Raw genomic sequence first — 16,995 nt, 5'->3', positions numbered from 1 at the left:
TTGTCTGCAGAAAAAATTCTGTATTTTTGACAAATCCTAATTCTAATAGGAAAAGCACAGGACAAATTGAAAGGTAAATAAGATGAGAGTTTAGTAAGATCGGTCAGCTCAGTTCCTGGAGTAAACCACTCACTCATTGGCGTTTAAGCCTTTCTTTTGATCACATTAATTGATTCCCAAGAGAGAGAGAGCATTCACATGGATTATTTTGTTGTTGTTGTTCTTTTTTTAGAAGTACTCCAGAATGGTTTTAGTGCATGATAAGAAACTTGTTCTAATGAAATCACACACTCCGTGAGCTGCTTTGTAGCTGGGGGTGGTTTTCTAGTTGTATTTATTATTATTATTTACCATTTGGGCACTGTACAAGACACAAAGACAAGCCTGACCCCAAAGCTCAAAATTAGAACAAGAGAAACAAAGCTTTTGTCTAAAACAAAGCGATTTCTAAACCGTCCTAAGCAGCAATTCCTTTGCAGTGAACAACTGTAGTAAACCAGTGACTGATCTTTTTTCCTTTTATTTTTAATGAGAACTGTGTTCGGGTAAACAGCTCTTAGGGAGAAAGGGACAGATTGTCAGCTGCTGTAAAGCAGTGTAGCTCAGCTGAAGTTGATGGAACTATGCTTATTTACACTACCCAAGGATTGTGGGCTTTTAGCTTCTCCTTGTTAACTCAGGAGGGAAACAACTGGATTATTATTTATATTACATTAGTGCTTAGACCTCAGCTGGGATCAGGACACTGTTGTGCTAGATGCTGTACATTCACAGGATAAAAGCGTCCTGGCCCTGCCTTACAGCCCCTTCGAGACAAAGGTTGGGAGAAAGGAATATTATCCCCATTTTACAGTTGGGAAACTGAGGCACAGAGAGATGAATTGTGTTGGCTAAGGTTGCACAGGGAGTCTGTGGCAAAGCTGGGAATTTCCTTTGTCCTGAGTCCAGCACTTTAATCACAGGCCATTCTTTTTGTCAGCATGAACTTCCCTCACACAATGAACCTCAAGACTGATGCAGAAGGCCCACCTGTAGAGATCAGTTTCTGCAGCCCATTTAGTCAGTTTCACTTCTGCTCAGACTGCCAACAAAGACCCAGTTATCACCAATCATGTTTTCTTGTGATGGGGGCATCTGAAAAGGACTCTGTAGTTTTACAAAGAAGCTGAGATAAACCCCCAGGATTGAGTTTGTCTCTTATTTTCTAGTCATATCAAATCATACTATAGTATTTAATGATACTGGTGCACTGAGGTTTTACTTGGAAAGGGGTGTTGGTGTATATACTGCTGTTCAGTGTGATGTATCTCGATAATAAATCTCATGATGACTCAAATTCTCATGAGTCTTGATGCTGTTTGGAGATCTCAATATCCTTTATAAATACTAATTGGCCATGCAGCACCGACCACTCAAAGAAGCAAGTACTGCTGTCCCCCTTTTGCAGATGGGTAATAGGAGACAAAGCATTTTTTTTTAGTTTCTTACCCAATACAACATGAAAAACAAAACCCATGAGTGCTCCTGGACTGCCATTCTAACATGTAGACCCTATTGACTCCCCAGCGAGAGTGGTGGTCTCCTGGATTTATGAGTTGATTGTCTAACCCCTTGTTCTCTGAGGAACAGGGGTTACTGCCATCAGTACGGCTTGCTGGGCAGACCATGTTCCCACACAGTGATCAGAACTAGAACTGAACCTTTCTCTGGAGAGCGCTGCATGGTCTCTGATCTCCTCAGTAAGATGTGCTGAGGAACTGGTTACTCACTAGACTCCAGAAGTCAGAGAATAAATCTTAATGGCCATCTTTGTGGTTACTATTACACTGACTACATTAGAACATGGGGCTTGTGGGAGCCTAGGAACATAAATTCTTTGAGGCATTTCCTAAGCAAAAGCAGCAGCATCTTTAAACAGAAGGTGCAGAGTATAGGGAAGGCTAGTGAAAACAGCAGCTCAGAATGATAATAAAACCGTCAGTCTTCAGTGATAAAAGTGATAGACAGAGAAGTGCTCAATTGTACAGTGATAGTGTTAACAATAACATATATCCTCAGCCATTCTAGACTTCTCTCCCTTATAACTCATGAAGTACAATGTGTTTATTTCTGAACAGAGTTGTTCATGCACAAATATTGCAGAATACTGCTGTAGGGTTGCGAACCCTCCAGGATTGTCCTGAAGTTTCCAGGAATTAATCTTTAATTAAAGATTGTCACGTGATGAAACCTCCGGAATACATCCAACCAAAACTGGCAGCCCTACTGCTCAGGCTGTACTGTCTGGTAAAAGGTATCAGTGAAGATAACACTTGATGCTTCTATAGTGCCTTCCAGCCAGCGAGCTCAGAGCCCGTCAAAAACACATAATGATTAAGACTCATGACCTCTCCCAGGAAGTAGGTATCAGTGTTTCTACTATTTAGAGCTGAGCAAATAATAGAGTTTTTGGTTCAGTGACCTGCATTCGCAAATACACCTCTACCCCGATATAACGCGACCCGAAATAACATGAATTCAGACATAATGCGGTAAAGCAGTGCTCCGGGAGGGCGGGGCTGCGCACTCTGGCGGATCAATGCAAGTTCGATATAACGCGGTTTCACCTATAATGCGGTAAGATTTTTTGGCTCCCAAGGACAGCGTTATATTGGGGTAGAGGAGTAGTTTCAGTTGACCCGCAACTGCATTTTTTCGGCAAATAAACTATTTGTCAAAAAAAATTCACCCATCTCTACTACTATTATAATGATACACTAAGACCACTGCTTATCACACTGATCATAATCATCTCACAGCAATCTAGTGCTGTCTGTCAGTATCCATCTGTTGGCTCTTGTCTTATGATTGTCAACTTCTGGGGGCAGAGATCATCTTTCTTTTGTGTATGTACAGTGCTAGCACAATGGCACTGGGGCCTTAGGCATTACTGCAATACAAATAAACAACAATAATAATTCCTATTCTGCAGAAGGAGAAATTGTGGCACTGAATGGGCTAAGTGATTGCCAAAGGTCACACAAATAAGTCAGTATCTAACCTAGGATCTGAACCCATGAATCAGATCCTCAGCAGATATACCCAGGTGTAGATTCACTGAAGGCAATGGAGCTGCACTCATATACAGCAACTGAGAATTTGGTCTCAAGTCTCCTGCCTCACAGTTGTGTCTTGAATCACAAAACCACTCGGCCTCCCACATGTGCTGTGACGTACTAGAGTAGGTGGAAGGATGCTAGAATTGGGAAACAAAGACTGAGTTCATGTGGAAATGAGTGCTGACTGCATCCAATCGATGAGATGGGTAGGAGGATTTATAGGCCAGGGAGAACAGGTGGGTTGTGAAGGAGGATTTGCAGAGGAGAAATCAACGAGGTGCAGACAGGTTGTGTTAGTAGGGGGATGGTAGTCTGCCATTCCCTGCAGAGACAAAAAGGGGGAAGAGAAAGAAGTTTGGTATTGGAGCAGCATAAATTAAGGAAGTTAGAGCTAGAAACGACTGACTACGTTAGACCACCACTTCCTGTAAGTGTGGGATAGAGCCTGAAAAAGGAGATGTCATCTATGAAAGTGACACTACATCTCAGCTGAAAAACCAAGCAGCAGCAAGAGGGATGGCTGGAGAAAGGAGCAACTTCCTTTTAAAATGGTTAATGTGCTCTGAGTGTGAATTATTGAGGTTAACTCAAAGCCAGCATGAGGTGCGGAAGGTGGGCAGCTGCGGGGGCATTAAGGAATTGATGGCTTTAAAGAGAAAAGCATTCCAAAGGCTTTTGGAAAATGAAGCCAACATCCCTAGAAGTGAACGTGGCTAGAAGTGGGTGTCTGTTAGATGTTTCAAAGCTCATTATGAAGCTAATTTTGGTTAATCGACTGGCCAGCTTCTGGGTTCGGTAATGGCAGGTTTGTATTTCAACAACTTACAAAACTAGGAGCCACTTCTGAGGCCTTGGCCCTGTTTGTGTGAAAGCAGCTCCATCCTGTGTCAGAAAGCTTATATTGCACGTTATTCACACTACCATAGTGCATGCAGAAATGTCCCTTCTAACAATGCAGCGTGGGAAAGCTTCCACTGTTATGCCCAGATGTCTCTGGAAGCCAGGTAGGTAAACAGAGGCATTGATTTCCCTGGACTGTCAATCCAACAGCTTTCACCAGAAAGTCACTAGCAAAAAGAAAACTAAAACATTAAAAGGAGGTTAACATTTTCCCAATAAATTACAAGCCACTAGAGGGCGTGAGATAGGCAGTGAGTGTCCTGTACACTCCAAATGTTTTTTAGTCCTAGAAGTTTGTACTTATTTATTTGGTGTAGTTATGTGATCCTGATTACTGTATCACCTGTTCTAGCCAACTTCACACCAGAAGGAAAGCAAACTTGTGGAGTATCACCCTGTTTTGATATTATTTGGTTTATTGAGCAGTGTCCTGCAATACTGTCATCTTTCATATTAGAGCATTTTTTCTGGCCCAGGTTATAACCTCCAGAAAATTGTTTTTTATGATGGCGAAGGATGGCAGTGTGAAGAGTGCTTGCTGCATGGACAGCATCCATCCATCCACCCTTGTTGTAGAGTTATAAGGGCACTCGTCAGCTTCAAATAAAACAGAAACCAAGTTCCCTACCTGTTCTTTTCTGGTCATGTTGTTAGCACTCTCTGGAGGGAGCTGAGGCTCTGTATTGCTATTTTCATTGTCCTTAAAACAGCCTCACCAAAACATTCACAGAAACACTGGTTGTTGAAACCCAAACTACTTACAGGGCATTTACGACTGAGAGGATTTCGATGTATGTTGTATCTGCAGGAGGTAACATGATTTATTTTAAGTTCACTCTTGGTGTTGTATGTTAAGAGGGAATGTGGTCCAGTAGTTTGAGCAGGGACTGAGCCAGGGCTCCTGGATTCTAATCTTACCTCGATCAGTGCCTCATTGTGTGACTTGGGGCAAATCACCTGATCTCTCTGTCTTGGTTTCCCTAGCACTAGAATGGGCACAATCACACTTATCTATTTCTCCAGGCAGTGGAGTGGGGTGAAGTGAGAACCTCAGACGAAAAGCACCATAGAGGTGCAAAGTATTTTATTATTAGCTTGCTTCCAGGCTAGCCTCCCTGTTCTTCGAGCCCAGCCAAAACACTATGCCCCTTGCAACTATCCATTGTGTATTACTGTGCTAATTACACACCATAACTTTGGGCCAACACAGAGATCTGTGCACAGTGCCAGGAGCTGGTATATGATGGTTGGAGTTGAGATCCCAACCTGGGTTCCTAGTGATGAGGGAGGGAGGTATTGGTCTCAGTGCAAGTGTGAGGGAGGATGCATCTCTCATGGTGTGCTGTAAGCTTCTGTGCTGGTGCCTGGGTGATGTCATGTCTAGGCCTTCCTAGGGAGACATGAAGGAAGCAAAGAGAGGAATTCCAGAGCAATCTCAGGTTGGCTGGCTTTTTACCTGTCTGTATGGAGCCTACCATAATGGGGCTTGCTCTTTGATCAGAGTTCATAGATGCTACCATAGTCCAAACAGCAAACAATAAAACTACCACCTGATTATATCTGAATGAGCAACTGACGTGGAGGAATTGCTTTGCTTTTCAAAATTGGCAGATGTTTTCCAGGTGGCAGTTCCCGCTGGTTCCTTGTTTTTTTTCCTGATGTGCAAACATGTTCTCCTTAGCGTCCAATCCAATTCTCAGCAACAGAATGAGAAAAGCAACCTTGGTGCAGAATGGCCTTATGTGCACCTGATAATTGACTAGCCACATATTCAGCTCTTACAAGGTCATATCAGCATGAATTATGTCACAGAACATCTGGCACCAAAGGCTTCTCTGTTCTGGGACTTGAAAGGGAGGTTTGGTGAAGCCAGTACAGCTGAAAAGCAAACATCTGGAGAGGGATAATCTTTGAAGTGTCCTAGGTGGTCTCAGGGAAGGAGAACTGTATAATTTTACTCTATAAACCTAGTAAACTAAAGCACACGAAAGAAAAAAGTTTTCTAGCAGCATCCTTCTGTGCACACATGTATGATATTGCAGCCAAAAAGCCAGAGCCTGAACTGTGTTGGGCTGGGTCTCACCAGGAAGGTCAAATTTGCTACAGATTTACTATGTTTGATTGTTAATGTGCAGAAATCCCAAAATGTGGACCGGTGCTGATGACACTGGAGGTACCTCTTCAAGGACAGGCTCTCACGTGAGCTGCATAGCAAACTTAGGAGCATGACGTTAATGATTTCCAGGTAAAACTATGGGCATCCGCTGAATTCCATTGAGAAGGTAGCTATGTGCGCCCCAGGAATAGGTAGTATTGCAGGAAGGAGAGAAAATCATCCAGCTGTTCTCTTCTCCACAGTCTCAGGGAAAGAAACCGGCAGTTCAGGAGGAGTATGGTTTGCAGAGAGACTTCCAGAAATGGAAGGCACCTCTCCCACCCGGGGCTGTTCAGGGAATGCACTGGCCACATCATTATTACCTAGCATGTACATCACCCCGCTGGGTCCTTGGCACTTCACAGATGACCTAAAACTGGAGACTTTCATACAAAACCAACCTTCCACACAAACTACCATGTGGCTGGACTTTACAAAAACGAGACAAGCCATTTACAAGGCACACTTTACTTCTCTACAGAAGGAAAAGGACAGTAAACTATCTAAACTTCTACATGCCACGGGGGCTACAACAGGGTTACCCTTAACTCACCCAACAATATTGTTAATCTATCCAACCACACACTTAGCCCAGAAGAGTCTGTTCCATCTCAGGAACTCTCTTTCTGCCCCACCACCCCCACACACATGATACAGTTCTGCAGTGATCTAGAAGCTACTTTCACTGTCTCCGACTCAAGGAATATTTTAAACACACCACTGAACAGTGCACTGACCTACAGGAACCCTCCTACCAACACTACAAGAAGAAGAACTCTGCGTGGACTCCTCCTGACAGTCAAAATAACAGACTGGACTTCTACATAGAGTGCTTCTGCAGACATGCACAGGCTGAAATTGTGAACAACAACATCACTTGCCCCATAACTTCAGCTTTACAGAATGCAACACCACCCACAGCCTCAGAAACAACTCTGAATTATAATCAAAGGGGCTGACAAAGGAGGTGCTGTAGTCATAATGAACAGGTTGGATTATGAACAAGAGGCTGCAAGGCAACTCTCCAACACCGCATTCCACAAGCCACTATCCTCCAGTCCCACTGAGGAGTACCAAAATAAACTACAGCATCTGCTCAAGAAACTCCCTGCTATAGCACAGGAACAAATCTACACGGACACACCCCTAGAGCCCTGACCAGGGGTATTCTATCTGCTACCCACGATCCATAAACCTGGAAACCGTGGACGCCCCATCATCTCAGGCATTGGCACTCTTACAGCAGGATTATCTGGCTATTTGGTCTATCTCCTCAGACCCCATGCTACCAGCACTCCTAGGTATCTTTGAGACACCACGACTTCCTAAGGAAACTACAGTGCATTGGTGATCTTCCTGAAAACACCATCCTGGCCACTATGGAGGTAGAAGCTCTTTACACCAATATTCCACAAAAGGCTGGACTACAAGCTGTCAGGAACAGTATCCCTGATGAGGCCACGGCACACTTGGTGGCTGAGCTTTGTGACTTTGTCCTCACCCACAACCATTTCAGATTTGGGGACAACTTATACCTTCAAGTCAGCAGCACTGCTATGGGTACCTGCATGGCCTCAGCCATAAAAATGTTATCATACTGTGGGGCCATGCGGGTACCCATAGCAGTGCTGCTGACTTGAAGGTATAAGTTGTCCCCAAATCTGAAATGGTTGTGGGTGAGGACAAAGTCACAAAGCTTCCTCTGCTCTCATCCCCTAACGCCCCTCCTCTACTTGCACTACATTGATGACATCTTCATCATATGGACCCACGGGAAGGAGTCCCTTGAAGAATTCCACCTGGATTTCAACAATTTCCACCCATCCATCAACTTCAGCCTGGACCACTCCACACAAGAGATCCATTTCCTGGACACTACAGTACAAATAAGTGATGGTCACATAAACACCACCCTATACCAGAAACCTACTGACCACTATACTTACCCACATGCCTCCAGCTTCCATCCAGGACACAACACACAATCCATTGTCTACAGACAAGCCCTAAGATACAACCACATTTGCTCCAATCCTTCAGACAGAGTCAAACACCTAAAAGATCTTTATCAATTGATCTTAAAACTATAATGCCCACTTGGGGAAGTGAGGAAACAGATTGACAGAGCAAGTTGAGTACCCTGAAATCACCTACTACAGGACAGGCCCAACAAGGAAAATAACAGAACACCATTGACCATCACGTACAGCCCCCAGCTAAAACCTCTCCAGCACATCATCAATGATCTACAACCTATTCCGGAAAACGATCCCTCACTATCACAGACCTTGAGAGGCAGGCCAGTCCTCGCTTATAGACAGCCCCCCAACCTGAAGCAAATACTCACCAGCTACTATACACCACACCACAGAAACACTAACCCAGGAGCCAATCCCTGTAACAAACCCCATTCCCTACTCTGTCCCCATATCTACTCTAGCAACACCATCAGAGGACCCAACCACATCAGCCGTACCATCAGGAACTTATTCACCTGCACATCTACTAATGTGATATATGCCATCATGTGCCAGCAATGCCCCACTGCCATGTACATTGGCCAAACCAGACAGTCTCTATGTAAAAGAATAAATGGACACAAATCAGACATCAGGAATGGTAACATACAAAAGCCAGTAGGGGAACACTTCAATCTCTCTGGACATTCCATAACAGATTTAAAAGCAGCCATCCTTCAACAAAAAAACTTTAAAAACAGACTGCAAACTGCAATGCTACAATTCATTTGCAAACTTAACACCATTAATTTGGGCTTGAATAGGGACTGGGAGTGGCTGGCTCACTACAAAAGCAATTTTCCCTCTCTTGGTACTGACATCTCCTCAACAATCATTGGGAGTGGACCACATCCACTCTGACTGAATTGGCCTTGTCAACACTGGTTCTCCATTTGTAAGCTAACTCCCTTCTCTTCATGTGCCAGTATATTTATGCCTGTATCTGTAATTTTCACTCCATGCATCTGAAGAAGTGGGTTTTTTTACCCACAAAAGTTTATGCCCAAATAAATCTGTTAGTCTTTAAGGTGCCACTGGACTCCTCATTGTTTTTCTAAAAGGATGTGGCACCTGCCCCAGAGAGCATGCAAATTAGATTTTTAAGTGTGACCCAATGAGTGAAGGTGATAAATAGTAGGGAGGAGATGGGGCAAGGAAGGACAAGGGTCATAGCAGGATGATCATGCCATGACTTAGTACAGGCTTGGGTATGTCATGGGGATTCAATTCTTTATATCTGTATCTATATTACACATACACCCTACAAAAGATAAAGATCCTAAATAGGGGACATTATTGGAATACTGATTGTGAGTATCGAACATAACAGACTCAGTGTGAGAATAGTTCACATCTTACTACTTAAGGGCTGTAGATTGACAATATTTTGCTTGAAAATGGATTTTCTTGGCATTTTCAGAAATTTCATTTTAAATTTCATTCTGTTGGTGTTTGAACTTTAATGAACTACACACACTGCTGGAAAAAAGAAGCAAATTTCCTTGTGGGGCTCTGATGCACTGGGCTCATTCTGGACTGTTCACATTAGGAGACAGGATTGGCCCAGACACTACTTGTTATAATGTGGGTTGGTTTTTTTTGGAGTAAGAGTAATTGATTAATATAGAGAATTTTCTTTAAGTGTAGCGTTCTGATTAATTCTGTGTACTTCCAAAGTCCTTTTCATCCCAGCAATGCATGGTGTTTTCAAAAGGTCATTTAGGAAGATAAATATCCTCTCCATTTTACAGAAGCTTAAAATGATGCAGTGTTTAAGTGACTTGCTCGTAGGGTGACCAGACTGCAAATATGAAAAATCAGGATGGGGGTGTGGGGTAATAGGAGCCTATATAAGAAAAAGACCCAAAAATCGGGACTGTCCCTATAAAATCGGGACATCTGGTCACCCTACTTGCTCGAAGTAATAGTCATTGGCAGGAACAGAACCCAGGCAGCCTGGCTCCATGACATCCCAGCTCTAATCACTAGATGCAACCATCTAATATTTTAGAATGTAACCTTCTAAGAGGAAGAATGATTTAGGATGGAAAGGAATATCTTTTAATTAAGGATTTACATACTTCAGAGAAGCATCCTAAACTTGCCCCTAAAACTTTTGAAGCATATCCATCTTTCTATTAATATACTTTGCTGTAATAACTGAACTGTGCACATTTCTGCTGACCTCACTGGTGATGTCAGAAGATGGGATGATGAGACTGAATTGGAGCTGTGAATACTGTATCTTGACCGGGAAGTATCTATTATATTAATTCATCAGCAGGTTTGTCAGGAAATGCAGCCAGCTAGGCAGGGGGAGAGGGTCTCTGATAGTCACATCTCCTGACAAACAAATCAAGGGATAAGAGAAACTGCTGAGTCCTTCGCTTTGAAGTCCACCTTGGACCAGTTTAACCAGGCTTTAGAGACAGAGGAAACAACAAAGGATTTTGGCTGGATTTAAATGGGAGGCTGAGACTGTTGGGGAACAGACTGACTTCCAGACTCCAGAGGCTGGGGATCTGGCGTATGATAGACCTATCTAAGGCTTTAGATAAGATAGACATGCACGTAGACTGTTTATTGTTTTTAAAATCTCTTCTCTTATGCCTTGCCTTGTTCCTACAGATAAGATTAAACAATACTTTATTTTAAGAAAGCTGTTTTGGATCACTGTCATCATTGGTCATAGCTCCCACAAGGAAGAATCACAAGTACCAAGTCCGTTTGGACCTGCCGGGTATGCCCAGCTGGTACACAGGGTGCTGTAGCTCCAGGTCTGTCAAGGAGTAGGAGAATCGCAGGATTCTGCCTCAGAGATATGAAGGCCTAAGACCTGGAGGGGGTGCATTCAGATGAGACCAGAAGAGGAGATCACAGTGCAGTATGCCTTGAAACTGACAGACGGTTTAGGCTTTTGTTGCACTGAAAAAATTAACAACAAAATACATCAGGTGCCAAGAGAAGAGGACAAAACAGATACAAAAAAGCAGCTTCTAAGAAGGTGTCACAGACAAAAGGGAATAAAACATGAATACAAACAATTAGAAAGGAACTGATTTGTCATGGCTGTAACGCCACTGAAACAAGACACTAGTTGGGAAGATATCCAGAGCTGCCTCGTGAGCATTATATATTTTATCTCCTTAAATATTGTATGACAACCATCTTTACAACTGTGTGTTGTTTCTTCTGGTATGTGGGTGTGTACTTCAGAAGGCTATCTGCATTAGCACAGGATCGTCAGTCTTTTTCCAGAAATTTTGCCACAATGAAAACATTTTGTTCTGTGCTTGTGTGTTATTTCTTTCCCTTCAAACTGGGCAACAATGTAAGACAGCCTAATAAAATCTGCAGGGCTGTTTAAAGGCAGCAGTTATAACCTCACTTTGCTTTTAAAAATTCATCCTTGATTTTAATGTTTGGGATTTTGTTTGTTTTTAAACAAGTCAGTACTCAAAAGGAGCCATAAACCCCTTTTTTTATTTGGCAACTTACTGAGACAAGTCCATTTACAACCGAGGAAATAGGCATGAAGCATTATACAAAAATATAGAGGATATAAACACACACTGCCTTCATTTTGTTTTCTAAACTGTGTGTGCAAATAGGGCGAATCATTTCTGCAGTCTCTCTTCAATAAAATCCCCTCCTGCGAACATAACAGTACCAAAATTACCCCTGTGACTCCTTCCTTCGTACATTGCATTACAAAAGGCTTTGGACGGCCATTGGATAGCTGAGTGGGAAGGGTAATGGGATGTGGAGCTTTTCATTCTAGATCATTGGCTTGAATCTAATGGCCGTTCAGCATCCAAGGTGAATTAGTTGGTGCAGTCTGTCACAGAGAGAAGGACGACAAAGTCTCAGTCCAGTTGCTAATGGACAGGTGTCCCTAATTAGCATGAGCTGGCAGCCTCGGCAGCAGGGCCAAGGACAGAAAGGACAAAAGGAGCAAACTCCAGGACAGGACTGAAGCACACAGGCTGGGGGAAGATAAATTGCTGCTGCCCACCCTGCCTCTGTGTTGATAGAGGAAATCTGCCTCCAGGGGACAGGCACTTTTCTTCAGCGTTAATTTCATTAATCAAAAACCTGCCTTATATCACATAATGCACATAGGTGGCCAAATGTAATCTCTACCTCTTGCTTCATATTCCTCCTCCTAGTGTCTGCTACAGTGGTCTAGCGATTACAGCAGGGGACTCGAATTTAGAAGACCTGGGACCAGTAGCAAGTCAATTGACCCGTCAGTAACTTGAGTCACTTAAACTGAATGTCCCCATCTTTAGAGGGATAACACCACTCACATTTGCCAGTTGTGTTGAGATCTCTGGATGAAAGGTACACAATATTATTTGATAATCTTGGATTGTGCTATATTAGTGCAGCTAAAAATGGTACAATTCCAAGGATGCTCTGAGAAACTATTTTCTAATCAGGCAATTTTCAACTTCAATTGCTAAGCATTCCTCTTTTACTCTCTACCACCCTAGCTGTATTTGAATTGGCTTTCTCAGCACTTCAGTAAGGCTTATCTATATTGTATAAGATTTAACAGCCATCATTTTCTGAAGTAATATAGGAAATGCTTTATTTGTAATTTTTATGACACAAAAATGGAGCATTTCTCCTTTGGGAAATGGATTCTTTTTGTTGTTACCATAGGACTGTTTTTGACATAATGCGACTGATATCATAACTAATATTTCTATATGAGAAAAAAAAGAGATCTCCGAGAACTAAGTTGATACCTCTGATACATAAAAGAGTATAAGTTAAAGTGTATGCATATTTTATACACACACACACACACACACACATATTCTTTATATATATAAAGAAACAGAGAGAACAGAATTTGCTTTTTGTATTTTCATACTTTACATATCCCAGACTATGTTGTTCTTCATACTTAAATATCCCTTGTCACATTACAATAATGAGTTTGATTCTGGAAGCTAAAGAAGCTGTTTCCAGTATGTGTTCAATAATTGCTCATACACTCAGGTTTGCACAGCACATACTATTTTACATGTGGTGTCAATCAACATAGTTTCATTAACTTTAGTGCCAGTGTATACCAGCTGAGGATTCAGTCCAACATTGCAAGCCCCAGGGGATCACTTTCTCTATAGAATAATTATTTCACCTATAATTCAAATACAGCCATATTTGGGGTGAAACAGCAGCTGTTTAAAAGAGCACAGCAAAAGTTTCGGACCGGGCAGTAAAGAAAAATACCATATCCAATTAATTCCTCCTTCAGTTTCCCAGGTAAACAACATAATTATCCAACTTGGAATTTGGCCAGGACACTAGAGTTGAACACCCACCACCTTATTCTTACGGATGGTGCCAGTAGCAAGTGCCTTGGTATTACATCTGATCCAAGAGACAGCATCGCCAAAGTTACCAGCCCTCCAGGAATTAAAGATTATGTCATGTGATTAAACCTTCAGGAATAAAGCCAACCAAAATCGGCAACCCTAATCTCCCACAGTACAGCACCCATAACGGCACGCTGGACAGCAAGTCCTTACTGACTGAGAGGGAAGAGGACCATAGAGTGAAATATCAAATCTCCTTTTTACAGCACTTCAGGGTTCACAGTTAAAATACAAACCTGGCTCAGATGATAAGTGTTTTAGAGGAAGAATGGTTCACTGGACTGGCACTCAGGTGATCTGGATTCAATCTGTGGCTCTAGCACAGACTCCTTGTGTGAGTTTACGCAAGTCACATATGGCCAGACCTTCCAAAGAGCAATGCACCTGGGATGCTGAGCTCTTTTGACCATAAATGTGACAATGAAGTTGTTAGGTGCTGAATACTTTGTAAAACCCGGCCATTTAATTCTGGTGACTAATTGGGTCTCTTGAAAACATAACCCTAATGTTTCTGTGGCCCCTGAGGAATACAATACTTCCTTCCTTCCTTCATCTGTCTTCATTAGAGCTGGGCAACACATTTTGCATAAAACTTTTTTTTTTTGGCGAAAAATGCAGATTCGTTAACAGTGAGAAGTTTCGTGAATATGTTAGTTTCACCAAATTTTTCATGCAAGGAGGAAAAAATCCCTTAAAAAATCTAAAACAATCAAAAGAATTTTGACATTTTCCAAACATTTCAATTTTTCAGTTTGAAATGACATTTGCTATATAAATTTCCTCCAATTTTACTTGGTCAAAAGGAAATATTTTGCTCAATCCAAAACAGATGTTTTTCTCCCCCGTTTTCAGTTTGCCAGTGAAACACGAAATCTTTCACCCGGCTCTAATTTTGACGATTTAATCTGCCAGCTCTTTGGGACAGAGGCTGTCTATTGCTACCTGTTTGTGCAATATTCTGCACAATGGAGCTCTGATTTTCACGGAGGCGTCTAGATGCTACTGTAATAATAATGGGATAGATGCAGTCATGGGCATACATCTGGGACCCATAATATTTCTGACTATCCCTGCAGGTAGGCAGGAGATGAGATAGCTGAGCTTACTGTGTACACGTCTCTGTTTCCGTGCTCAGACTGATATCAGACTATCATTTTTCTTGGCAATTTATCTCCACTTTTTAAAAACGTCTCTCTCAGAATTAATGTCTAAATAAACATTGAGACGATACAGACAAAACCACAACAGCCTGCAATTAATTCAAGTTATGCATTAACAACAAAGGCCCTGCAGCTGACAGCCATGACTGGGAGCTGTTGCGTGGAGAAGATGCATCAAGCAGATTAAGCACTGTTTTATTCAAAGCAGAGAGGGAGAAGAGAAACCGTGAAGGTCTTGGGGACCAGGCAAGGGAATGGATGTGTCTGCAGTATTGGATTGCATTTTCTTTACTTGTAAGCATTTGGAATTGAATTCTTTCCCATATCAACCATTCCTGGCTGAGTGCCTGCACGACAAACATACACAGAGACAGAAGATGGTCTTGCCAGACCCCTTCTTGCTACAAATACAATATTAATTACAGGCAGAAGGAGAAATGTCACTTTGCCTCTTTCCTTTCCCTAGTCCTTTCAGGTAATTTAATGGACAAAGTACTCCATGAGCTGTTAGCTTGGTGGACAAATTTCAGATTGTGATTGAATGCTTTGATAAGGCGGTGAAGTTTGTTTGCCACTTTATTTGCCATCCCGGGCTCTTATTACTACAATATTACATGCTTGAAACCAGATTGGGAGCACAAAGAGTGGTAGAGAACAGTAATCTGCTAGGAAATGACCCCCATCTAATAACAGCCCATGGCTTCAGACCCATTGAATTACCCCATGCTCAGTACAGCTGGAAATTGCTTTCACTGCTGGGCAATCACTTGCCAAGACTCTGGGACCCTGATTGATTTCCTTTCCTCCACAGTTGGAAGATCAGAAAAAAGAGTGAGAGAAAAGCATGAAAACTAAGGGGGGCAGGGAGTCTGAAGAACAAATCATTTCTCTTCTGCCCATAAGGTGGGCTTGCTGAAAGGGTTTTCTAATCAAGTAGAGAGGAAGGAAACATGGGAGCTGTGCCGTAGCTCAGATAGTAGCAATAAGCAAAAGCAGTAAATAAATTAGTTCATCTTTCTTTGAAAGCTTCCCCCACTACTGGGCTGCCAACACCTCTGCTGCCCTGCATTGTTGCTATTACAAACATCAGCCAGACAAATGCTTGCTTGGAGCTCACCTGTCACCACTTGTTTTTGTTACAGAAACTGGTGAACAACTGGACTCTGACAACTGTGATTGTTCCTTTCATAAGGGGGGATACACAATGAGATAAACTATGTGGAGTATGATCCTAACCTAACCCTAACCCTGCCACAGGATGACATCAGGGTTTGACCTTGCACCAAAATACAGACTTCAGCCACTTGTGCTAAAGGAGAAATTCCATTAGCCCCCAGTAGTAGTAGGCCATTCTTGCCTACTTGTGAGCTAGCCTGAAGGCGATCTAACACAGGTTATGTTGTGTATTTGGTTGTCATGGGTTTTGTTACTATGGCAACTGAGTTAGACTATTAAGGGATAGCTCAGCCGGTTTCAACCGGCTGAGTGAGCTCTCTGTGTCTGTAAATAAAATGGAGGTTTTGGTTAGCTGTTCTCTGGCCTCAAGTGATTGCTTCCTACACCGGCTGCCCCAAGGATATAACAGGTTACACTAAGCAAAAGGAAGGCCACCACTCTTCAGTGGCAGAACTGGGAAGAGATTATTCACAAGTAGTCTAGACACCATTAATGACTGCTTCTTGGAGCAGCTAGTCCTCAAACCCATAAGAGAAGAGTCAATTCTTGATTCAGTCCAAAGTGGCACATAGGATCTGGCCCAAGAATACAGCTGAACCTCTCAGTCATAGTGACCATAATATAATTACATTTAAACATTCTTGTAAGGGGAGAAAATGCCAAAGAAACCCACCACAGCCTAATTTAACTTAAAAAAGGGGCTAGTTAAATGGAAATGAAAAGGAATAGTCACAAGAATGAAATGCCTGCAAGCTGCATGGCCACTTTTTAAAAACACCATAACAGAGGCTCAAACTATATGCATACACCAAATAAAAAAAACCAACCCAGTAAGAGGACCAAAAAGTACAAAAAAATAAAAAAAATAAAAATAAAAAAGCCACCAGGGCTAAATAGAGTAAGAGAGGCAGCTAGAGACAAAGACATTTTTAAAAAATTGGAAGTCAAATCCTAGTGAGGAAAACAGAAAGAAGCAAAAAAGCTGGCAGGTCAAAAATATAATTAGGCAGGCCAAAAACAGTGGTATGTAACTGATCACTTAAATCAGCCTCTGTACCAAATGACTCACAGCTAATGTGATGCTGGTTTTTAAAACAG

The 16,995-nt window shown here is 42.2% G+C and overlaps 1 protein-coding gene across 1 annotated transcript in view; it reads right to left on the bottom strand.

Annotated features, from left to right (window-relative positions):
* Positions 1-16,995, bottom strand: part of CTTNBP2NL (CTTNBP2 N-terminal like) — a 139,092-nt gene that overhangs the window by 42,620 nt on the left and 79,477 nt on the right. The window lies entirely within an intron of this gene.

Source organism: Mauremys mutica, chromosome 4 (genome assembly GCF_020497125.1).
Source record: "Mauremys mutica isolate MM-2020 ecotype Southern chromosome 4, ASM2049712v1, whole genome shotgun sequence".
Taxonomy (NCBI): Eukaryota; Metazoa; Chordata; order Testudines; family Geoemydidae; genus Mauremys; species Mauremys mutica.
This window is presented reverse-complemented; position numbering and strand designations above follow the sequence as displayed.